This window comes from Myxine glutinosa, chromosome 5 (genome assembly GCF_964187855.1).
Source record: "Myxine glutinosa chromosome 5, kmMyxGlut1.1, whole genome shotgun sequence".
NCBI lineage: Eukaryota > Metazoa > Chordata > Myxini > Myxiniformes > Myxinidae > Myxine > Myxine glutinosa.
The window spans coordinates 42599891-42624543 of NC_136265.1; the positions used below are offsets into that span (position 1 = coordinate 42599891).

At 48.6% G+C, this 24653-nt stretch overlaps 1 long non-coding RNA gene across 1 annotated transcript in view; it reads right to left on the bottom strand.

Annotated features, from left to right (window-relative positions):
- The window catches only part of LOC137427621 (uncharacterized), a 78598-nt gene that overhangs the window by 360 nt on the left and 53585 nt on the right, over positions 1 to 24653 (bottom strand). The gene's annotated exons all lie outside the window — the stretch shown is intronic.

A 24653-nucleotide genomic window follows, 5' to 3' on the forward strand; every position in this document is an offset into this window, starting at 1 on the left:
CCATATTTGGTCATTCCAGGCAAGATGGCTGGAACATAGGATGCTAATTATACCTTGACCACCTCTAATCTCTTACACACTAAGTGCTCCTGTATGTCCTCCCTTGGGGTGCAGCTGTGGTTGGCCTAACACAAATTCCTCAGATTCCCTGTGCTTCTGATTCCCCCAACATCAAAAATATCCATTGTTTTCCTTTCCCTCTAGCTCGTCATTGTAGTTCCTCAAATTATGAGCTTTCCATATTTTGTAGGTGGGTATAATATTGATAACACCTGGTTCCCCTGATAGCCAGCTGCCAGAGCCTGGAACACTTATCATTTCTCTATTGTGGGATCATCTCCTGGATGCTTTGCATACCTGTAAGTGCATGAGTTTGCCATAGCGCCGATACACCTGCAACGGGGCTCTTTGCTTGACATGTATAATAGTGGGTGATCAGGAAATCCTTGGCCAGATGGTACATGCCAATTAAACTTGTGTACGTACTCTCATTTCTTTACAATAACTCGATTTGAAATTTTCTACGTTATATTTTTCATAAGAAAAAAGGAGAGAAGGGTTCGCAATTCACTTAAAATTTTGCGAATTAAAACTTTTGAGAAACATGGGTGGAAAATGATCATGGAGTAGATGGAGGTGATGTGGGTCAGGCAGCAGAGAGAAAAAAACGAATATCTGGTTGGAGAGGAAGGAGATCAGACAAGGAAATAGGTTTGAGTGTCTCGGTGGAATAGTGTGGTTGGGATGTTAAGTCAGAGGCAGAGGTGCGGTGGTGGATTCAGGGGAGTGCGAAGGAGTGTGGACGGAGTAATGACAGACAGAAAGATTTCAAGGAGATTGAAAGGGAAGGTTCTGATGTCAACAGAGGCTGCAGTTTTGTAAGAACAACTGGGTCAGGAGGATTGTGGGAGTGAAGAGTGTGGATAGAAGGAGAATGGATGAACTGAGGGAGGAGATTGGCGTGCAGATGAGCTTGATGGGGAGATTGATGAAATGTCGGCTGAGATGGGCTGGACATTTGGTGCGGATGGGGGAAGAGAGAATGGAAAAAAAAAGAGAGCGGATAGGCTGAGGGAACAAGGTAGGAGGAAAAGAGGTAGACTGCGGTTGAGGTGGGAGATCAGTAAGGTGGGGGTGGTTGGAGAGTGGAGAGAGTTGACCGTACATAGGAGAGTGGAGGAGTATTGTGGTCAAGGCAAGGCAAGGCAGGAGCTTGGTAGCATTGGACCCTTATAAAAGGAAGGAGAGGAGAACAACAACATTGAAAGCTGGGGTTCTTGAGATTCTTAAGTCAGAGATAAGTTTGACAAGCGTTACGCCTAGGTCCCCCGTCGGTGGAGTGATGTGAGTTGACAAAGTGGAAGACGCAGAAACCATGGAAGAGTCGATAATATGTGCAAGTGGGTTGGAGACACACCCACACACCAGATTAGAAGTTAGTAGGTTGTTTATTTTTCAAGATATTCCACTCACAAGGTTCAGACATATATGGTGGCGGCCATCTTGGATTTTGACGTGGCGACCCAATTTTCAATAGCGTTCTTCCTTATGCCTAGATACACCCACACACCAGATTAGAAGTTAGTAGTGTGGCGGACACGATGGCTCGCTGGCGCGGGGAAATCATTCCGCGCACCAAGAGGGTGTCGGCCATGCCCGAGGGGTAGGCGTGGCCTCGGGATATACACGGGGCGCGCAGCCCCGAGCACCTCAGTGCTATAGTTGGGCTTTGGAATAAAGACTCTTTTTGGTTACCTGCGTTGTTGCTTATCTTCTTGGCAAACAAGTCGTGCGCATAGCACCGCACTTCACTGGTGACCTCGACGCTCGTTCAGCCGCCGCTGACCAACAGAACGCACCAATGTTCACCTCGGAGCTCTGGGTGGCGGTCGCGCGGGGGCTCGGCGTCCAGCTGCACCGCACCACGGCCTACCACCCCCAGGCCAACGGCCTGTGCGAGCGCTTCCACCGCTCCTTGAAGGCCGCACTCGGGCCACCCTCCGCGATGGCGGCTGGGTCGACAGGCTCCCCTGGGTCCTGCTGGGCCTCTGGACGGCGCCCAAGGACGACCTGCGCGCATCCGCGGCGGAGTTGGTCTTCGGACAACCGCTGCGGGTGCCGGGTGAGTTCCTCCCCGACTCCACGGCACCATGGTCCGCGGCGCAGCAGCGCTCCGCACTGCAGGAGACCGCCCGGAGGTTCGCCCCGGTGCCGACGGCGCACCACGGGTGCCCGCCAACGCACGTCGCCCCGGAGCTTCGCACGGCGGAGTACGTGTTCGTCCGCCACGACGCCCACCGGACACCGCTGCGGCCCCCGTACGACGGGCCCTTCCGCGTGCTGGAGACCGGGGCGAAACACTTCACCCTCAACATCGGCGGTACTCCTGACCACGTTTCCGTGGACCGCCTCAAGCCGGCCCACCTCGACGTGGACCACCCCCCGCCAGTGGCTCGGCTCCCGCGGTGGGGCCGCCCCCCGGCGGGCGGACCTCCGGCACCGCCCAGCCCCGCCGGCATGCCCTCCCCCGGTCCTGCACCCATCCCAGGTGCCGCCGGAGGCATCCCAGATGACATCCCGGCATCCCAGACAGAGGGCGCTTCGGCCGGGTCATCCGTTTGCCCCGCAAACTGACCCTTCAGGTGCGCGGGAATTCTGGGGGGGCGCGTGTGGCGGACACGATGGCTCGCTGGCGCGGTGACATCATTCCGCGCTCCAAGAGGGTGTCGGCCACGCCCGAGGGGTAGGTGTGGCCTCGGGATATACACGGGGCACGCAGCCCCGAGCACCTCAGTGCTATAGTTGAGCTTTGGAATAAAGACTCTTTTTGGTTACCCGCGTTGTTGCTTATATTCTTGGCAAACAAGTCGTGCGCATAGCACCGCACTTCAGTAGTTCATTTATTTTTGAAGATATTCCGCTCACAAGGGTACGCACGCACGGACGGACGGACGGACGGATGGACGGACGGACGGACACACGGACGGAGGGGAAAACCATAGTCCCTCTTTCGCTCCGCGGTGCGACGGGGGACAATAACCGTTTTGGAGTCCCAGCGGGTGTCGTTTTACCAAGATGGATAGGAGGTTTCAGAAATTCCTCAATGCAATTATGATTTTGAAATGCGATCGACATGGACCTTGCGCCTGAATCCGGAAGTGAACAGATGATGACGTTTCACTGGTTTGATAATATCTCAATACAATCGTGATTTAACATTATATTATGATGTATTAATACAATACTATTAATTTGTGATTGTAATGATGAATGACGTTGTTTGGAATGAAAATATAGAGATATTGAGTTTAAAGCAGAATGAGGAAATGACGTAAGGGTTTCCATCCATGACATTCGTGGATTCTCCAATTGCAGTTTTGCCATTGACTCATGGATATATAGCAACATTCAGATTGAGTACGTTTTTTGTCCAAGTCATTCACGAACCTGCTGTCAATGCCTGACGTTTGACTGAAGGTGGCACAGGAATGTGGAATTTATCGAAAAATAAATTCATACTTGCATTATTTGCTAATTGGTATTTCCACCCAGATATATTACCCTCTTCAACTAAAGTATCAAACAAGCCATTGTTAGACTCTCGGTCTTGTTTATACAATGGCGAGGCTCATGGAGGAGCTAGAACATAGAGCACATCAGAATGTATCAGAACAAAAGGAACAGTAGAAATACACGGGGAAGAAACACCAACAATAGGGTTGAGTAACAAAATATAAGGAAACTTGGACCAGGAAGGGGTGTGGGGAGGGGGTTAGGGATAGGGAAGGACACGCAGCCTGGACAACATGGATACCAAAGTGTAATCTGCGGGAGGGAATAAGCTCAATCGTGGGAAATTTAGGACATTTGTGTGGGAGAGATAACACAAGTGAATTAAGAGACTCCCACCTGACAATATGATATAAGTGGTAAACCTTATTATCTTTCCTCATTGCACACCTCCCTAATAAACACCAGATCCTCACATGAACCTTTAATCCACCATAATTTTTTGCAAATCACTCAGGAAACTGATTCAAACAGCTGTGGCAATAATACGTACCCTCCCAAATGCTTGAGTTTTTCTTTCCTCAAATGTTAAAGGTTCAAGGAAGAGCTTACACATGTATGGAAAGGAGATTGAAAGATAATATATTGTTGCGGTTATGAGGATTGTATTTTTTTGATTGTATTGTATTGTATTGTAAATTGTTATGAATTATTGCTTTATTCTGAGCCCTCCTTGCTCCAGTCTGTTGTATAAAGGTCAAAGGGCGTTCCGGTAGTTAATTCCATAAAGCATACATTGAAGGACACTATAATACCCTTGTTCAGTAGTTTATTTCCTTATTCTGTGTATGAGGTCAAGGCTTTGTCTTCCATTAAAATGACACTCCATTGCACCAAGTGAAATAGATAGATCCCCTTTCATTCCCATTCCCAAAAACCGCAATTGCCAACTGTTCCCTCCGCGACTCCATTCGCCACGAGGTAGGCTCGGAGAAGAAGGGCGTGTCTCCACCTCGTCATAGAGGGGAGGAGTGAGCCAGCCCCGAACAACCAACCAAGCACGAGGGGTTTGGTTTGAGAGGGCAGAGGAAGAGCGATCGAGGAGGTTCGCGAAGGTTGAGGGGCGGGGCCTATATAACCCGCCGCGGGACGCTCCCCAAGGAGATGAGTTCTGAGTTCTGCAAAGAGACGAGCTTCAGAGAGAAGTGCGCAAGGAGGGAAGAGAAGCGAGAAGGAAGCCTTTAACACAAGTGCGCGAGAGAAGCGCGGGGAAGCCTTGAGAGAAGTGCACGACGTCACCCTGCTCGCTCCCAGCCTGACGAGGCCGGGTTTGCTGTGCGCCCTGCAAAGCCTTCCAGCTTGTGGTCCGAGCTGAACCTTCCTCCCGGTCCAGCCAATCGTTCCTGCCTCCATTCCCCATTCGTGTGAGTCCGTCTCTGTTTGTTCTGTCAAGGGTATAAGTTAAGCCTGTTTAGATAAGCTAGTAATTTTCACTGTGTCACCTGCTTTTTCCATGTTCCCTGTATATAACCGTGACTGCTCCTTTTGCTTGTGTGTGTAAATAATAAATCCCGTTACTCTTCTGTACGTCTTCTTCTTCCTCTTTACATTCGGTCGCTTTAGAGTTTTCCATATTGAATATCTGTGGCGCGATCTGGCCAACGTTCGGGGATCGGGTGAATCGGGGAAACTGTACGACCGCGGGGCCTCTGCTCGGCAAACACAACATCTTATCCGCGGGCCGTAACAATTGGTGTCGGGAGCGGGGTCGGACCCGAAGCGCGCTTAACGTGCTCAAAATTACGAGCTGCTGGAAATTGTTTTGTTTTTAAAGAAAAACCCGAATTTTGAAATCGCGCCATGGCTGGTCAAGGCGACGGGATGTCGGTGGGAGAGATAGACGGGGTAGAATCGACCCAGGACCTCAGGGAAATGTATGTGGAGGAGGGCAATGAGGAGGTGGTTGAGGAGGTGTCAGGCGCGCAAAATGGCGCTCTCGCGCACGAGGTTACGGGCGCGCAAAATGGCGCCTCGCACATGGCTGCGGGGACCGCGCCCGCGACCGTAGCAGCACCGCCGTTGGATTCGAACCTTTTGTTGCTACAAATCGGGGCCCTTATGGACAAAATGAGGGACGACGCGAGGGCTGATAGTGAGCGAATGAGGGACGAAGCGAGGGCTAATAGTGAGCGATTAGAGGGCCAAATGGGGGCAATGAGGGATGAAGCGAGGGGTACCGGTGAGGGATTAGACAAGAAATTTGGGAAGTTAGACAATAAATTTGAGGGGTTAGACAACGGGATAAAAGAGGTAAAGAAGGGGTTAATGGGGTTAGAAAATAGGATGGAAGACAAATTGCGGGAGATAGGGGAGCAATCCGCCCGGGAAATTAAACGAATGGGGGAGCAGATAGAGGAGGTGAAAATCGGGGTAGAAACCAAATTGGATGCTCAGAGGGATGAATTGGGACAGATGAGGGTGGCATCTACAAAAGAGAGGGAGGAGATGAAGGAGGAGATACGACGAGGTGTAAGTGAGGAGGTCTCGGGGGTACGCGAGGAGGTAAAGCGAGGTGAAAAGCGTATGGAGAAAGAGGTGAGGAATAATACGGCGAGGTTACAAGGGGGAATAGAGGGTCTGACGAGGGGAGTAGAACAGCTGACAGTGGGACAAAAGGAACTCGTAGACCAAGTGGAAAAGAACACTGCAATAATCGGGGGGTTAAAAGCGACACAAAAATACATAAAAAATGAATTAATAGCGACACAGAAGGAATGTCAGATGGTACATGAGGGGTTGACGAAGAAGTTGGAAGAGGTGACGGAAGTAATGGAGACGAAGGACCGGGAGGTGAGGACGCACATAGAAACGGTCAAGGTAGCCTTAGAGGACGAAATTGAGGAGACGCACCGGGAGATAAAAGAGGTGAAGCAAAAGTTAAAGGAGGTGTTAGAGGGGGTGAGTGAAATTAAGAAGAGACGGAAAGAAACTAAGAGAGAAATACAGGAGGAGGTGATGGAATATGTACAAGGTCGGTGCTCAAATCGTGATGATGTGCTTGCTAACAAAATAAAGAGTTTGCAGGTGGCGAAGGAGGTGCGGGGACGAGGTGCCAAGGTGATTGGCGATATATTCAGAAATGTAGATGATGTGAGGGGAGCTTCAGTCGGCTTGGGGGTTGATTTGGATCCGGGTGTTCGTGAGAGGCCGTTGGTGAAGTGTGCGACAGGTATGGTGTGCGAAGGAGGAGGTGTGCGAGAATGTCCGACTCTGGGGTGTGTGAGGAAAAAGTGCGCGCCAAGGAGTGAGTGTGCTGTCGAGAGTGAGTCGGTTGTAGCGCGTGTGCGAGGGAGCACATGGAAGCGCGTAGTGAGGAGTGTTACAGAGGATGTAACAAGAAAGTGTACACCTGTGGTGAGTGTTACGGAGGAAGTAACGGGAGAGTGTGCGCAAGAGGATGCGCGAGAAAGGTGTGTAACGGACGGGTGCATGGGGAAAGAGTGCGCTGTCAAGAGTAAAGGAGGATGCACGCCTGTGGTGAGTGTTATGGAGGAAGTAACGGGAGAGTGTGCGCAAGAGTGTGCGCGAGAAAGGTGTGTAACGGACAGGTGCATGAGGAAAGAGTGCGCTGTCGAGAGTAAGGGTGAGTGCGCTGTCAAGAGTGGTGGTGAAAGTAGTGAGAGTGACACGGAGCGTGAGTTGGTTGTGACAGGTGAGAGAGGATGTACACCTGGAATGGAAGGATGCACACCTGGAATGGTAGAGCGTGTGTGGGAATGCACACTTAAGTTGGTAGTGAGGCACGTGGTTGGGTGTGCGAGTGAGAGCACACCTGTGATTGTCACAGAGGAGGTGACCGAGAAGGGGGCGCGAAGAGGTGTGTTGGTGAGGTGTGCGAACAACGTGTGTGTGCAAAGGTGTGAGGTGGTCAGGTGTGTGACCAAGTCGGTGAGCGAAAGAACGACTGCAATAGCGAAGTACGCGGGGTGTACGGGCGGCGTTGGAGCACCGAGCTCGGTGAGGGTGAAAGGGGTAGCGTATGCGTGTGAGCATGCAGGTGAAGCATCGACGGTAACCGGGTTAGCGGTTAGAATGACATTTAGCCGAATCGGGCCCTCGGTGCGCGCCGGGCAGCTTCGCGTGCCGCGAGGACCAGCGGGGATCCGAACCACGGCGGTTTCGAAAGAACCACCGTACGCGATCCATGCTGGGCCTTGCTCGGAACGGCCGCGTCCGTGCTCCACTAGGCGGAGCGGGCAGCCCGATAGGAAGGGTCGTCCTGGCGACCCCTTTTTGTTGAGGCGTTCCGGCAGGTCGAGATCGGGCCATTGGACGGCTCTGTGCCGGGATGGTGCGTGGGATCTCGGCCCGGGTAAGCGTCCTTCCTTGCACCGAATGCCGGACGCATCCAGCCACTGGCACCAAACAACCCGCATTCATTGCTCGGCTTTACGAAGCCGAGCTTTAGAAGTGAATTGGCGCACCGAGAGGCACTAGTGAGTAGACGTGATGGCGAGGATAGTGTTTTGGCCCCGAAATTGCAAAGCAAAATTTGATGATTGGCAAAGGATTGGCAGAGTGATGATTGGCAGAGGATTGGTAGTGATTGGCAAATTTTTTGATTGGCTGAAATTTGGTGTGCAAAATTTTCGTGAGAGATGCCCGATGTGGTGGGATGGCAACTCTGTCATCCCTCACAGCGGGGGCAAAGGAGCACTAGGTTATGGGGTTTGGCAGTGAAAACTAGCCCGGGAGGGTTTGGATAATGTGTAGGGCCCTAGAGATTGACATTAGGTAACGGTAAGGTTAGTTAGTGACAATGACACCTGTAGTGGGGACGCAGGTAGATTAGTGTGGATGATAATGACGTGGTATGTGCTTAGTTTAAAGGGAAGACGGGGAGCACTAAGTTAGCAGGGCACCAGGTAGATTAGATGATGCCGTGTGTAAGGAACAGGTGTGATTGCACAGGTGTGCAACAACAGGTGTATGGAGAATGGTTGTGTGGAATAAATGGAGTGTGGAATATATGGAGTATTGGAATGGATGGTCGTGGAGTGAGTATGGTGGAAACTATGGAGTGGAGTGGATGGTGCGAAGGTGTGAATGGGGGAAGGATGGACCCCCATCACGAATACCCGGGGTGGGTAGTGTAAGTGTTAGGTAGAGGGAACAGGTAAATTGTGGTTGGATATTGGCATCTGTGGTGTGGGTGAAAGAATGGTATTTGGATGGGTGCATTAGTGTTGTGGAAATGGCTGGGCGTGTAGCCTGTTAGTGTGTGTAGTTGGTTTGGGCACTCCACCACTGTGAGGATGTCGGCCAGGTGAGGCCGCAGGTGGGCTCTGGGAGCCGGTAGAGTTGTTGTGGATGGGGCCCAAGGATCCGGAGGATGGACCCGGGTAGCCCAGTGCCAGAGGGCACCGAGGGGTGACAGAGCCAGGAGGGGCCTTCCCCAATTAGATAGGTTAGGGTGAGGAGCTAGGTAAGCTCGGGTGGCAACTGCAGTGGTGGAGGTGTGCAGGTGGGTAGACCTGCTGGGAGAGCTACACGGCCCAGTCCGGAAATTGTGCAAGGGCACCGGGAGATGAATCGGGGGAGTGAGACCCCAAATTGAGAAGCACCACAGTTTGGTCAATGGGAATTGGTTTTTAGAACCCATAGTGTAAGATGGCCAATGGATTGGCAGGGAAAGACCCTGGGTAGTGTAAAGAGTATTAAAGTCATTTAGAAAGTAGTTTGGATGAAGATCTCCTCGCACCATCTGCATCCACTCACCTGAGGTGACGTAACTCCACACCATGCCATGTTTTATTATTTTTATTGTGCAAATGTTTGGATTGTGAGATGCATCATGACATGGGTGTGACATTGTGCTTGATGTTCCATCTCTTCCTCCTAATGAGGATTGATGATGAATTGGGTGATGGCAAATTTTGAAATAGAGGGATTGTGGAGACGAATTTGATATAGGGGAAATATGGGGAAGACGTGACGATAGCGACGGAATTGGTAAATGTGTAGATTTTTGTAAATATGGGGTAAGGGCAAGGGTAGAGTAGGTGACAGGGGGGGGTGACGTACGGTAGGGACGAGCTTTCTCACTTCGCTCTCCGTACGTACTTCACCTTGCATTGCCTTATTGATGTGTACCCTTGTGACCTTACCCCTCGCTCATCTGTCTCTCCCCCCCCCCCCCCCTTTGTCTCCCACATGAGGACCTGAGCGCCACTGGGCGCCGAGGGGAGCATGCGTGAGTCCGCCATTGTGCGCCCGGAACCCCCAGAACCAGCTGTCTGCATCGATGCACCACATTATGGACCACATGTCTGTGGCTGAGCACCAATGATGGACCCCATGGGTTGGGGCATGGCCCCTCTGCTGGAACCGGCCATGAAGGCCCGAAATCTTGCTGGCGGGCCTTGATCACAGGGCACCGATGCCCCACAGGTGAACCACACTAGTCGGCCCCCTGTGGGCCATAAATAAAATAAAAACGGACACGTTAGGTGCATGTTATTGCAAATAGGCCGCCAGCAAAGGAAGATGACAACAACTGGAAAATAGTAAAAGCCAGCAGAGGGAGCCGAAGAGCAAGAGACCACCTGCAGGGTTAGGGGTTGTTGATTTATTTTTATTGATGAACAGTGATGACTGTGCGCCGATTGGTGCTTGAGGGTGCTTTGGTGCGTTTTGGGTGCTTTCATGGTGCGTCGATGCAGAGCAGACTGTCTCCCCCCCCCCCCCCCAGAAAGAACAATCACAGGTCCTGGGTTGCGTTTTGTAAATAAAAGTAGCGTCAATTGTAAATAATGCTCCCCACCGTCAATGTATAGTTTGAAGACCATTCCGCAATTCGGTTAGCTGTGGGCGTGAGTCTGTTAGGTAGGGTGCAATGGAGCAGCGGGACATATTTATTTATGTTTTAAAACTGTCGCACTCAGGGTCAGGTTAAAAGTAGAGGGAACTACACCTACGTGTCACACTAAATTAAAGTTATAGGCCAGGGTCGTGCCTAAGAGGAGGAGGGTGCAGTGTTGCGGATATGAGGATTGTATTTTTTTGATTGTATTGTATTGTATTGTAAATTGTTATGAATTATTGCTTTATTCTGTGCCCTCCTTGCTCCAGTCTGTTGTATAAAGGTCAAAGGGCGTTCCGGTAGTTAATTCCATAAAGCATACATTGAAGGACACTATAATACCCTTGTTCAGTAGTTTATTTCCTTATTCTGTGTATGAGGTCAAGGCTTTGTCTTCCATTAAAATGACACTCCATTGCACCAAGTGAAATAGATAGATCCCCTTTCATTCCCATTCCCAAAAACCGCAATTGCCAACTGTTCCCTCCGCGACTCCATTCGCCACGAGGTAGGCTCGGAGAAGAAGGGCGTGTCTCCACCTCGTCATAGAGGGGAGGAGTGAGCCAGCCCCGAACAACCAACCAAGCACGAGGGGTTTGGTTTGAGAGGGCGGAGGAAGAGCGATCGAGGAGGTTCGCGAAGGTTGAGGGGCGGGGCCTATATAACCCGCCGCGGGACGCTCCCCAAGGAGATGAGTTCTGAGTTCTGCAAAGAGACGAGCTTCAGAGAGAAGTGCGCAAGGAGGGAAGAGAAGCAAGAAGGAAGCCTTTAACACAAGTGCGCGAGAGAAGCGCGGGGAAGCCTTGAGAGAAGTGCACGACGTCACCCTGCTCGCTCCCAGCCTGACGAGGCCGGGATTGCTGTGCGCCCTGCAAAGCCTTCCAGCTTGTGGTCCGAGCTGAACCTTCCTCCCGGTCCAGCCAATCGTTCCTGCCTCCATTCCCCATTCGTGTGAGTCCGTCTCTGTTTGTTCTGTCAAGGGTATAAGTTAAGCCTGTTTAGATAAGCTAGTAATTTTCACTGTGTCACCTGCTTTTTCCATGTTCCCTGTATATAACCGTGACTGCTCCTTTTGCTTGTGTGTGTAAATAATAAATCCCGTTACTCTTCTGTACGTCTTCTTCTTCCTCTTTACATTCGGTCGCTTTAGAGTTTTCCAGATTGAATATCTGTGGCGCGATCTGGCCAATGTTCGGGGATCGGGTGAATCGGGGAAACTGTACGACCGCGGGGCCTCCGCTCAGCAAACACAACATCTTATCCGCGGGCCGTAACAATATATATATACGAGTATATATATACGAGTATATATATATATATGTATATATATATATATATATATATATATATATATATATATATATATATGTGTATATATATATATATGTATATATATATATATATGTATATATATATATATATGTATATATATATATATATATATATATATATATATATATATATATATATATAGTAGAAATACACGGGAAGTAGAAATACACAGGAAGAGCTTACACATGTTTTACATGTATGGAAAGGAGATTGAAAGATAATATATATATATATATATATATATATATATATATATATATATATATATATATATATATGTGTGTACAGACGTCTGTCCCCCTTCATAAGGGTAGGTTTTAAAGGCCAATCATTTAGCATGAATGTGTGTTCACTACAGTCCATTTTTGAGGATAAAACAAATTTGAAAAACATTTTCCATGGTATTAAAAACATGGTATTAAAGTGAGTCAAGAGATTGGAGAAAGGAAGAACTGTCGGAGTTTGAATTTTTGGAATCTGAATGATTGAAAGAGCGATTTGACATCCGTTTGAACATGAAGAAGAGTGAATTGTAATAGAAGAGAGAATGCAACACGGGACAAAAGGAAGTAGAACTATTTTTAGACTAGAACGGCACTCGGTGGAGCACATACCTCCACCAGGCTGAATGGTTTATGTTTTGTATCCCACTGATAGGCCGGATCTGGCTGGATTCAAACTTGAACCAAAATCGAATCGGCTAATTCTTGTCATCTAACTACCAACTCATCCACCAAGTTTAGTCATAACTCGTCCATAACTTTTAAAAATATGTTATATATCGCTTTTCGTCCGATCTCTCAATGGTGAATAATCACTTAAAAATTAAATAATTATCGTATCCAAATCCATATTCAGATCTGCACCAAAATCAAATTGATTCGCCCTTGTCACACACCCAACCTCTCCACCACGTTGCGTCCAAATCCGTCCATAACTTTTTGAGATATCCTGTTATGTATCGTTTTTAACCCTTTCTCCCAATGGTGAAGAATCACTTAAAAAATTATAGTCGCCGGATCCGAATCCGGATCTTCACCAAAATCTAATCATTTCGTCCTTGTCACATACACTACCTCTCTGGCAAATTTAGTCCGTATCCATCCACAACTTTTTGAGATATCCTGTTCAAAAACAAACAGACAAACAAACAGTCAGACAAGCAAACAGTCAGACAAGCAAACAGGCAGACAAGCAAACAGGCAGACAAACAGACAGACAGGGATGAAATCATAACCTCCATCCACATTCGGTGGTGGAGGTAACAAACACCGTGAGGGGTATTCATGGAAACAAGAGCAGGGAGGCTGGGAGGATGAAGGTTGCAGACAAAGGTTCAAAAAGGAGGAAAATAAGAAACAATAAAACTGGATTTACAAGTCAATTGGAGCATAGCTTGAAGGAGCATGGAGGTGTATGTATATCAGCACTTGGTTAGTACGTGTTATGCTCATTGGATTTATTGCGTAATGATTGTTCAATAATGAAGGTACGCTCATGGGATTGGTTGCTTGGTAACGTTGGGAAGCCGTGACAGTTAAGGTGCATCTCAGGTGGAATGCCGGGTCGGCTGTGGAACCAGAATAGCTCCTTTTATTTATTTGCTCACAATTTTACTTTCATTCTTCTGTTAAAAGAATTAAACTTTATAATTTACTGTTTCTTTTTCATCTCCTGTCCATGGTACATGGAATCTTGTGGTGAGGCAGTTGCCCTGAAACAACTTGCCTTCGCCTCCTGGAAGGCAAATCCAACGGAAGGCAATCTCATTACCTTTCACAAAGCCCGGACCAAGTGTGTGTCCACCCTCAGGAGAGCCAGGAAACAATATCACTCCACTCTCAAGAGTGAACTCTCAAACCTGTCTCCCTCTTCCAAATCCTGGTGGCGTCTGGTCAAATCCGTTTCTGGTGTTTGTTCCCCCTCCATCCCCTGCCTTACCTCAAACGGCTACACAGCTGACTCCACACGTGAAAAAGCTGAATGCCTCAACTCTGTGTTTGCCTCAAAATCTTGTATTCCAAACCCAACTCTCTCTGTACCCAACTCCCCTCTCTGTACCCACCGTTCCCAGTCGTACCCAGCTGCTCCTGGACTCTGTGTCTTTCTCTCCTGACAAGGTGGAGAAGTTTCTGTCAATCGTCGACTCTGATTCTGAAACTGGACCAGACGACATCATCTTGCCCACGGGTCCTAAAATCCTGCTCTGTCGCTCTTTCACACCCTCTCTCTGTTCTCTTCACCCTCTCTTTTGCTCAAGTTCATCTGCCATCAGCTTGAAAATCAGCCAACATTAACACTTTACACAAAAAGGTGCAAAAACAGATCCTTGCAACTACAGACCAATCAGCCTGCTCCCTATCATCAGCAAAGTCATGGAATCCATCATTGCTTCAGATATCAAATCCTTCCTCTTCTCCAATGGCTTGATCTCCAATCATCAATTTGGATTCAGACCAGGTCACTCTACTTTGGACATGCTGCCTCTGCTGTCTCAACAATGGATGGAGGTCCTAAATGTCAAACAGGAAATTAGAGCTGTCTCCCTTGATATATCACGTACCTTCGATACGGTCTGGCAACCCGCTCTACTCACCAAACTCTCCTCCTATGGTATTCATGGAAATCTCCATGCATGGCTTGCGGACTCTCTCTGGTCATAGTCAACGTGTGGCCCTGAATGGATTTCTCTTATCTCCCCTTCCTGTTCAGGCTGGAGTTCCCCAAGGCAGTGTTCTGGGCCCTGTGATTTTTCTGGTCTTCATCAATGATCTCTCCGACTCTCTGGAAAATCCTCGCTATCACTTTGCTGATGACTCCACTCTCTGCCGCTCCATACCCCCATCCCTCAGATCGGCAGTCCGCAGCCTCCTCACTCTCTGCAGACCTGGTCAAAATCACAGACTGGTCAAACAAGTGGAACATGTCTTTCAATCCTGACAAATCTCACACTCTCACTATGTCTCTGTTGTGGAAAACCAATCAGGTCCACACAACCTTAGTCCAACTTGTGGTTTAATTCCATTTAGATCATGACATCATCCTGTAATGCAGGAAATGCAATAAGTATACGATGTGGCATCACATGGGACCATTCATCTATCTATAATTCCAGTAATCTCTGTGTGTATGTATGTATGTATGTATGTATGTATGTATGTATGTCTGTGACCGCTGTTTCTCGACAACCACGGGTCCGATATACTTTAAACTTGCCAGGTATATTGCTGGGGACCCGAGGATGTGCCTTTTCAAGGTTTCATATTAATCGGACAAGTAGTTACCGAGCTATGTCCAAAAAACGATTCAACCAATCAGAGAGCAGCGAGCTATCACGTGTGCCGAACGTGCCGAACAGACTCTGCCTCGGACGGCACATTTGAGAGCGTATTCATTTATTTCACGTTGGCAAACTATGTTGCCGCTATGTTGGCGTTAAACGATGTTTTAAAACTAATTAAAACTAATTTGCGATTCTTTCGCTTTCCTGCGCGTTTGTGCATGCTATGGCGATTTCTTTACCAAACTCCGCAAGCCGTTCGCTTTGGACCAAACCATTTCATGTAAATAGAGGGGGGGGGGATTGTCACCGTACTCGCAAGCCGTTCGCTTTGGACCAAACCATTTCATGTAAATAGAGGGGGGGGGGGGATTGTCACCGTACTCGCAAGCCGTTCGCTTTGGACCAAACCATTTCATGTAAATAGAGGGGGGGGGGGATATAATTTTAGATATAGATATAGTACGGGCATGCCCTAGTAACATTCAATGCAAGCAAGCTGGATATTCTATGCTGGCGTACCGTTAGCGAGTCTACCAGATGTAACGTGTCACAGGAGAAGTCTAGGAGCACCGTCCGCAGCAGCGGGTCTTATAGTCACGCCCCTAGCGGTGTCAACGAGCAGCGAGCATCACCCCCGGGTTCAGTACGAATACGATTTCACTACAGTCTCTTCGAAAAGACCATCTCGACAACCCTCCCATAAACTTTCTCAACAATCCTCTCCAAGAAGTTCTGTCACTCAATATCTTTGGTCTCACAATCTGCCATGATCTTTCCTGGGAAAAACACATTTCCAAGCTGGCCTCCAAAGCCAGTCGCCGACTGGGCATTCTTCGTCATGTGAAGTCCTTCCTCGGTACACCTGAGCTCCTCACCACATACAAGGCTTTCATCTGCAGCTCAATGGAATACTGCTCTCCCCTCTGGGCTGGTGCTCCTGCCTCATACCTTGCTCGGCTTCATGCTGTTGAAACCAAAGCTTTCAGAATCATTGGAATCTCCCGCGATGAAGCCGATTGTGAGGGCCTTTCACTTATTCACTGCAGGCAGGTTTGTGGTCTTTCTGTCTTCTACAGACTCCTCTCTGGCCTAGCGCCCCCAGCCCTGTCTGTGTTCTGTCCCCCAAGTACTCCTACAGGTCACACAAGATCTGCCTGCAACCCTCTTCTGGTGAAACTGCCAAAATCAAGACTCTCTGCTCACCTTCACTCTTTCATTCCTCTTTTCTCCCACCTCTGGAACAAAGTCCCTCACTCTCTTCAATCCCACTCATCCCTCCAGGTCTTTAAAACAACTGTTCCCCACCATCTCTTATCTTCCCCCATCCAAAATCTTGATCTTTTCTACCCCTGTTAATTCATCCCAGAGTCCACTTTTCTGAAATACCGACTTCTTTCTTGGAAGTCCGAGCAGTGTCCATGCGTTTTTTTTAAACCTCTGCCACCCCCACCCCCTTCCCACGCCTCCTCCCCCCAAGCCCTCTACCTCCCACAGATCTCCCGATGTCTCTGCTCTCAAATGTTGTACTTGTGTGCTTCCCTCTCTCTCCCCATCTTGACTCCCACTCCCTTTATTTCATCTTATGTGTCCATTTTATTTATTATTATTTTATTTTTTGGTCATTAATGTCAGCTCTTACACGAGTCTCGATCTTGTACACAAAAAAAATTTATATATATATATATATATATATATATATATATATATATATATATATATATATATATATATATATATATATATATACATATATATACACCTTCTTCCCCCCTTCACGGCCTCTACATAATTTCATGGGTGAGAACCTTGTGAATGTTCTGACAAGGGAATTTAAGAGAGGAAGAGGAAGCGGCGGCAGGAAAAGCAGGCTTGAGAGAGAGAGAGCGAGAGAGAGAGAGAGAGAGCGAGAGAGAGAGAGAGAGAGAGAGCGAGAGAGAGAGAGAGAGACTTTGACTTTTAAGCTCTTTTTATTATAAAAGTATAAAACAAGAGTACCACCAAAAGCAATTCAGTCAGGGCAATCAGTAAAATTCATGGCAATCCCGGAAGGGAAAAAAACAATCGGTGCACTGCAAACCCAGCAACAGAAAGGGTGCAAATACCAGAAAAAACCAAACACACGATAAGAAACACCCGCACTGTATCATACAGAAATTAACAATTTGTTTTCTTGGACCTCACAAATCCCTCCAACACACCAGGTCGCAACAAAATTAGCAAGGTCGTTTGCCGTTTGGACACAGCCAAATTCAAGCTTGAGCCTTGCTGACACCAATGAACTAAAAAACACCATAATGCTGCATTCCTGCATGGGTCTGCCGCCCAGCTTCGCCTTCCGCGACAGGTATACGGCCAGTTTAGCAGGAGCGGTTAGGAACCCGAATACAGTGGATGTGGTTCCCTTTTTGGGAGGAAAGCCGAAGATGTAAGCTTTCAAAGAAAAGGTAACCTGCAATCTATGGGAAATAAAATTTAACCAATGAAACAAAGGAGAAAGTCTTTCACAATTAATGAAAGCATGAAACAAATCTTCCCTCACCGGACAAAAGGGGCAACAGCCGGAAATGGGGGAAAAAAAACGGATGACAGCATTGGAAGGAACAATCCAGTGGGCCAAACGCCACTGAAGGTCACCTGTTCTTTTAGAAATAAGTCCAGCATACATTGTATCCCATAAAGGCTCAGAGGGGGGACAGGGAGGCAAGAGTCCTTTCCACCGGGTAACCCCAGCTAGAGGTGGGTCCCCAAGAAGAAGTTTCACACAAGACCTATAAATACTCTTGCTGCTCATAACATGGAAGGGGGGTGACCCTGCGCTCATGGGGGGCAGCTCGTTTGGGGTAAAAGCGACTCCTAATTTTGGGACTGTGGGCTCAACCTCTACGTCCTGCGTCCAATGTAGGCCTAGCTGGTGGCCCCTTCGGATCACCGCTCTTAGTACGTTCTCGATTTGCCTCCTGGACCGAACACCTGTTTGGTCCGCCAGCTCGTTCGCAGGCTTCCATCCCTGTCCAGAGTCGTGTCGGAGATGACACACTTTCAGGATGTTGGCCGCTATAAAATGCTGGCAGAAGTCGCGACTCCTCGGGATATCGGGGAAGAGTGGGTTGAAAAATAAAGGCTCATGTGCATACATGTTAGTGCCATACGAGTCTGTTTGGCGACTTATCGAAACGCCCTGCCAGGCATTCAAGAGGCTCTGGTAAAAAAACTGGGAGCAGAGATGTATCGGTGTGTTGAAGGTTAGTCAGAAAAAGTTCCTGTCCGTATCCGAGCCTCCCAGCTCGTTGAAGAATGGAACAGGCTAAGGGCTTTCCTGGTAGGTGTTCTGCATAAAGCAAGCGTTGGATGGAGCGGAGTCGGAAGGCCAACAGGCGGCATTTCACATCGACTAGGCCGTGACCACCCTCGGCCAAGGGACAACATATGGCGCTGGGTCGAAGCCAGTGGTAGCCTCCCCAAAAAAAATCCACCAGTTTCCTCTGGATAGCTTGGAGCAAAACCTCCGGTGGTTGCAAGCAGATGAACCGGTGCCACAAAAGGGTAGTGACGAGGTTGTTGACAACTAGCGCGCGACCCTTATAGGAAAGGTGGGGTAGAGCTCTTTTCCATCGGCTCAAACGCCCGTCTACCTGGTCAATGATCCTGTCCCAATTGTTCTGGGCATACTGAGGAGGTCCGAGGAAGACGCCCAAATACTTGATGCCATCAAGGTCATCTGCCAGCATCCTGGAAATCAGCTAACATTACCGCTTTACACAAAAAAGGTGCAAAAACAGATCCTTGCAACTACAGACCAATCAGCCTGCTCCCAATTATCAGCAAAGTCATGGAATCCATCATTGCTTCGGATATGAAATCTTTCCTCTTCTCCAATGGCTTGATCTCTGATCATCAATTTGGTTTCAGACCAGGTCACTCTACTCTGGACATGCTGCTTCTGCTGTCTCAACAATGGATGGAGGTCCTCAATGCCAAACAGGAAATCAGAGCTGTCTCCCTTGACATATCAAGGGCCTTTGATACGGTCTGGCACCCAGCTCTGCTCACCAAACTCTCCTCCTATGGTATCCATGGAAATCTCCATGCATGGCTTGCGGACTTCCTCTCTGGTCGTAGTCAACGTGTGGCCCTGAATGGATTTCTCTCATCTCCCCTTCCTGTTCAGGCTGGAGTTCCCCAAGGAAGTGTGCTGGGCCCTGTGCTTTTTCTGGTCTTTATCAATGATCTCTCTGACTCTCTGGAAAATCCTCTCTATCTCTTTGCTGATGACTCCACTCTCTGCCGCTCCATTCCTCTTCCCTCAGATCGGCAGTCTGCAGCCTCCTCACTCTCTGAAGACCTGGACAAAATCACAGACTGGTCAAACAAGTGGAACATGTCTTTCAATCCTGCCAAATCTCACTCTCTTACTATGTCTCTCCGAAAAGATCGACTGGACAACCCTCCCATCTACTTTCTCAACAATCCTCTCCAAGAAGTTCTGTCACTCAAGCTTTTGGGTCTCACTATCTGCCATGATCTTTCTTGGGAAAACCACATTTCCAAGCTGGCCTCCAAAGCCAGTCGCCGACTGGGCATCCTCCGTCGTGCGAAGTCCTTCCTCGGCACACCTGAGCTCCTCACCACATACAAGGCTTTCATCCGCAGCTCAATGGAATACTGTTCTCCCCTATGGGCTGGTGCTCCTGCCTCACACCTGGCTCGGCTTCACGCTGTTGAATCCAAAGCTTTCAAAATCATTGGAATCTCCCGCGATGAAGCTATCTCTGAGGGCCTTTCACTCACTCACCGCAGGCAGGTAGGTGGTCTTTCTGTCTTCTACCGACTCCTCTCCGGCCTTGCTCCCCCAGCTCTCTCTGTGCTCTGTCCCCCAAATATTCCTACAGGTCGCACAAGATCTGCCAGCAACCCTCTGATGGTTAAACTGCCGAAATCTCGGCTCTCTGCTCACCTTCACTCTTTCATTCCTCTTTTCTCCCGCCTGTGGAACAAACTCCCACACTCCCTTCAATCCCTCTCCTCCCTCCAGGTCTTTAAAACAGCTGTTCACCACCATCTCTTATCTTCCCCCATCCATAACCTTGATCTTTTCTACCCCCACTAATTCACCCCAGATCCACCTTGTTTGAAATTCCAACTTATTTCCTGGAAATCCTGGCAGTGTCCATATGTTTATACCTCTCCCCCGCCCCCCCTTCACATGCCTCCCCCTCTTCACATGCCTCCCCCCCTTCACATGCCTCCCCCCCAAAGCCCTCTCCCTCCCACAGATCTCTCGATGTCTCCATGTCTCTCGGTCCCTGCTCTCAAATGTTGTGTTTGTGTCCTTCCCCCTCTCTCCCCATCTTGTCTACCGCTCCCGATGTTATTTGTTTTATGTGTCTGTTTGTCTTTCTGTGTGATTAATGTTCGCTCTTTCACGAGCCTCGATCTTGTATACAAAAAAAAAAAAAAAAAAAAAAAAAAAAAAAAATCGTTTGCCCACACTAGTTCTGCAGGAAGGGGAGGTGGTGGTAATAACGGTGGCATAGGTAAGTCGTTTTTTGGAAAGGGGATCCACAGAGCCTTGCTTTTCCTCCAATTACACCTTAATGATGAGGCAAGGTTGAAGTCCGACAAACACTTTGCCATGGCGTCACTGTCGCATTTTCTTTTTATAATGACACAAAGGTCGTCGGCATAAGCTGACAGGGTCAAAGGTGGGTGTCCTGGAGAAAGGACAAGTCCAGGGATATCCTTTCTGAGGGCGATTAAGAGGGGCTCCAAGGCGAGGGCAAATAATAGACCTGAAAGTGGACAACCTTGCCTTACCCCTCTCTGAACCTTTATGGGTGGGCAAAATTCGTTATTAACTTTGATCAAGCTGGAGATGTTTGCATATAACAAGGCTATGTAGGCTCTAAAATTAGTGCCAAGCACGCAAGCTTGTAACACATGACACAAAAACTCATGATCAATGCTATCAAAGGCTTTTGCAAGGTCAAGAAACACCAATCCAAAATCCTCTTTAACACATTTACCAGTTAACAAATCTCTGACTAGGAATATGTTGTCATAGATGGATCTGCCAGGGATGCCGCAACTTTGATCAGGTGACACCAGGTCCCCGATAACTGTCTTCAACCGGTTCGCAAGGACCTTGGAAAACAGTTTGTAATCCGTGCACAGCAAAGAGATCGGACGCCAGTTTGACAGGTGTCGGAGATCGCCAGTCTTGGGTAGCAGGCAGAGTACTGCTCTTCTAAAACTGAGCGGTAATTCTCTGGATAAAAGAGATGCATCCAGAACATTGAGCAGCTCTGGGCCCAAAATGTCCCAGAATGCCGAAAGAAATTCGGCCGGTAGGCCATCGATGCCAGGGGCTTTTCCCGACTCCATCTCAGCGAGTGCACCGGATAGCTCTGGAAGGGTAATTGGAGCATCCAGTTCCAGACGTTGGGCCTCAGCCACAGAAGGAAGATGAGAGGTCAAAACATTCATCATTTCGTGAGACACTGTTTTGGCCTTGAAAAGTTCAGAAAAGAAATCGATTATATTTAATCTTATATCCCTCGGATTTGTTAGGATGTTCCCCCCTGGGTCCAAAACCGAAGATATGAGTCGTGCTGGTTTTTCTACAGTTTCTAGGTGAAAGAAAGCCTTAGTTGGGGTATCTGAAACCTTTATATTTTGTATTCTTAGCCGAACTAGTGTGCCCGCTGCTTTTTCATGGATCAAATCCCTTAATTGGGCCTTCTTCTCGAGTAGCAACCGATAGTTCACTGGGTTGCTCTCATTGGCCAACTTGCTCTCTAACCTTAAGATGTCTGCTTCCAAGCAAGCCATCGTGATATGTTTTACATTGGTACAGTGCGAATTAAATTGTTGACAAAATACTCGAATTTGGGCCTTTAGGTTGTCCCACCAGAGACTAATTGAGGAGAAGGAAGATTTTTTAGTACTCATTTCAGCCCAGAAATCACGAAAGGAGTCTGTAAATAAACTGTCCTCTAAAAGTTTAACGTTAAACTTCCAGTAACTATTTCTGCATGTGGGTCGAGGAAAAGAAAGATCTAAGGTTACCATATGGTGGTCTGAAAACAATGACGGAAAACAACCTGACGAGGCCGCGACGTTCTTAAAGGGTACATTTATGTACCAGCGGTCGAGTCTTGCCGAAGACACCCGGCCATTGGCACATCGACACCAGGTAAACTGGACTATGTTGGGGTGGTGCAATCGCCAAACATCCAGTAGACCGGCCGTCTTAAAGAAACGGGATAGGTCCGCATGGGACTCGGGGTGGGGTTCTGCAGAGTTTCTATCTTTCGAAGGGTCAAAGGTGCAATTAAAGTCACCACCAATGCACACACATTGGTCGAGATCAAACGATTTCAGGTGGTTTACCATGGAAGTGAAGAAGGCCTTTCGGTCCCTGCTCTCACTAGGTGCGTACACATTGAAGATGGTACAGCGGAAGTTTTGATGTGCAAGCTGAAGGGAAATAAGCCGGCCTTTTATGACTTCCTGAAACTGACAAGACTCAAAAGCTAGGCCTGGCTTTAGAAAAAAACCAACCCCAGCGGATGAGGCTGACAGATTGCTAAAATAGCATTGCCCTTTGAAAGTTTGGCACCAGTCATGTTCCACGTTAGGTGTGATGTGGGTCTCTTGTAGTAAAAGAACATTTGCCTTTTTACGGTCAAACAAGTTTTTGACTTGGGCCTGACGGAGGTGACTTGCACCCCCACCATTCATGTTTAAGGTCGCAAAGGAAATGTTTTTCATTCCGTGGTAATGAAATCGCCCTGTGCTTGGGAACACTCTGCACCTGCTCGGGTAACAAACTTTCTTAACCTGTGGAGTTGAGATTTCGTCAGGTCAAAATCCTCACGCGCTTTGATTATTGACTTTGCGGTGCACATGAATGCAGCCAAGTCAGGGAAATAGTCTTTAATGACAATGTTGCGGTGACGATACGTTTCGTTAAGGAAGGTAAGAACGAGTTGAGGGGATACCTGCGAGTGACCTGTCATCGCTTGTGACAGCGCGGTTGCCTCAATGTCATCTTCGGACTCAGACACGTCAGATAACATGTCGTCGGGATCTGGGGTATTACCCGCTGCCCCCGCGGTCTTGTCTGGAGGCACCTTCACAAGTTTCTCAAGGTGTTCCCGAGAGCACTCGTTAACACTTTGGTGGATATTTGTTTCTGGGGTCGGAGCTTGGGTTTGAGATCCCAGCAAACTCAGATTTACCGGCCCCGTTTGTACAGTGGGAACGTTTATTGAATCCTTAGTCTGCTCGGTATTTAAAGGGGGGGCAGGCGGAAAAACATTTCCCAGCTCGGAAATGGTAATACTTTCACTGGAGGTTTCGCACTCGGAAACTTCCAGGTGAGAGGTACAGATTTTATTTTTTGGCTCATTGACATAATGAGACTCACTGGTGTCATTGGCAACGGTATCCATGTTCTCAGTTAGTGAGGGAATGTCAGGGGGGCACTCGGACGCATGTGCACCGGAAATGGTGCCGCCCATGACCGCCTTCTTTGCAGCACCAGCGAAACTGCTTGGCGCTGGTGCTCTTCGCTTTTTAGCAAACACTGTGGATTCTTCGTTCATGGGTTCGGGAAAGGGGGCAATGCTAGTTGTGTCAGTCGCATCGGTGGGTGTCATCACATTGGAATCGAAAGGCACCGGTGTGACAGACGACTCAGTCGGGGTGTCAGAAGGTACGGTCGGGGTGTCAGAAGGTACGGTCGGGGTGTCAGAAGGTACGGTCGGGGTGTCAGAAGGTACGGTCGGGGTGTCAGAGGGTACGGTCTGGGTGTCAGAGGGTACGGTCGGGGGGTCAAAGGGTACGGTCGGGGTGTCAGAAAGTACGGTCGGGGTGTCAGAAGGTACGGTCGGGGTGTCAGAAGGTACGGTCGGGGTGTCAGAAGGTACGGTCCGGGCGTCCGAAGGTGCGGTCGGGGTGTCAGAGGGTACGGTCCGGGTGACGGAAGGTACGGTAGGGGTGACAGGAGATACGGTCCGGGTGACGGAAGGTACGGTAGGGGTAACAGGAGATACGGTCCGGGTGTCAGCGAGCATGGTCGGGGTGTCGCAAGGCGCGGTGGCGGGATTGGCCTTTTTGCAAGCCCTTTCGTTATGTCCCGGTTCACCACACTTCGGACAAGCGGCCCTAGGACAGAATCTTTTAACGTGTCCGAAATCTCCACAATTAAAGCAAGTTAAGGAGGCTGAGGAAGCATACATGTGGTATTCCCGATCATCCAACGATACTTTAAAGGATATATTTAAACCTGTATCGGCTCCGCGATCCGGGAGAATCATGTACACCTGCCTCCTGAAGCTCATTACGTGTTTAACACGATCACTGCGACACCCGAGCGGGATCATTGAGATTCGGGAAACAATTTTACCATAACGAGACAGAACGGATAGGAGTTTCTCGCCTGGCATGTACGGTGGAACGTTGGATATTGTTATCTTGGTAGCTGGCGTATCCATAGGGGATACCGTTATATAATGACCCCCTTTTATGGTTAGACCGGTACTAACGACGTCATGAACGAGTTTTTCTTCTGACACGAAGACAACAAATTTCTGGTTCATTCGTGACGCCGCACGAACATTACCGTCTCCTATGATGGATCCCACGGCAAGGATAATGTCCTCA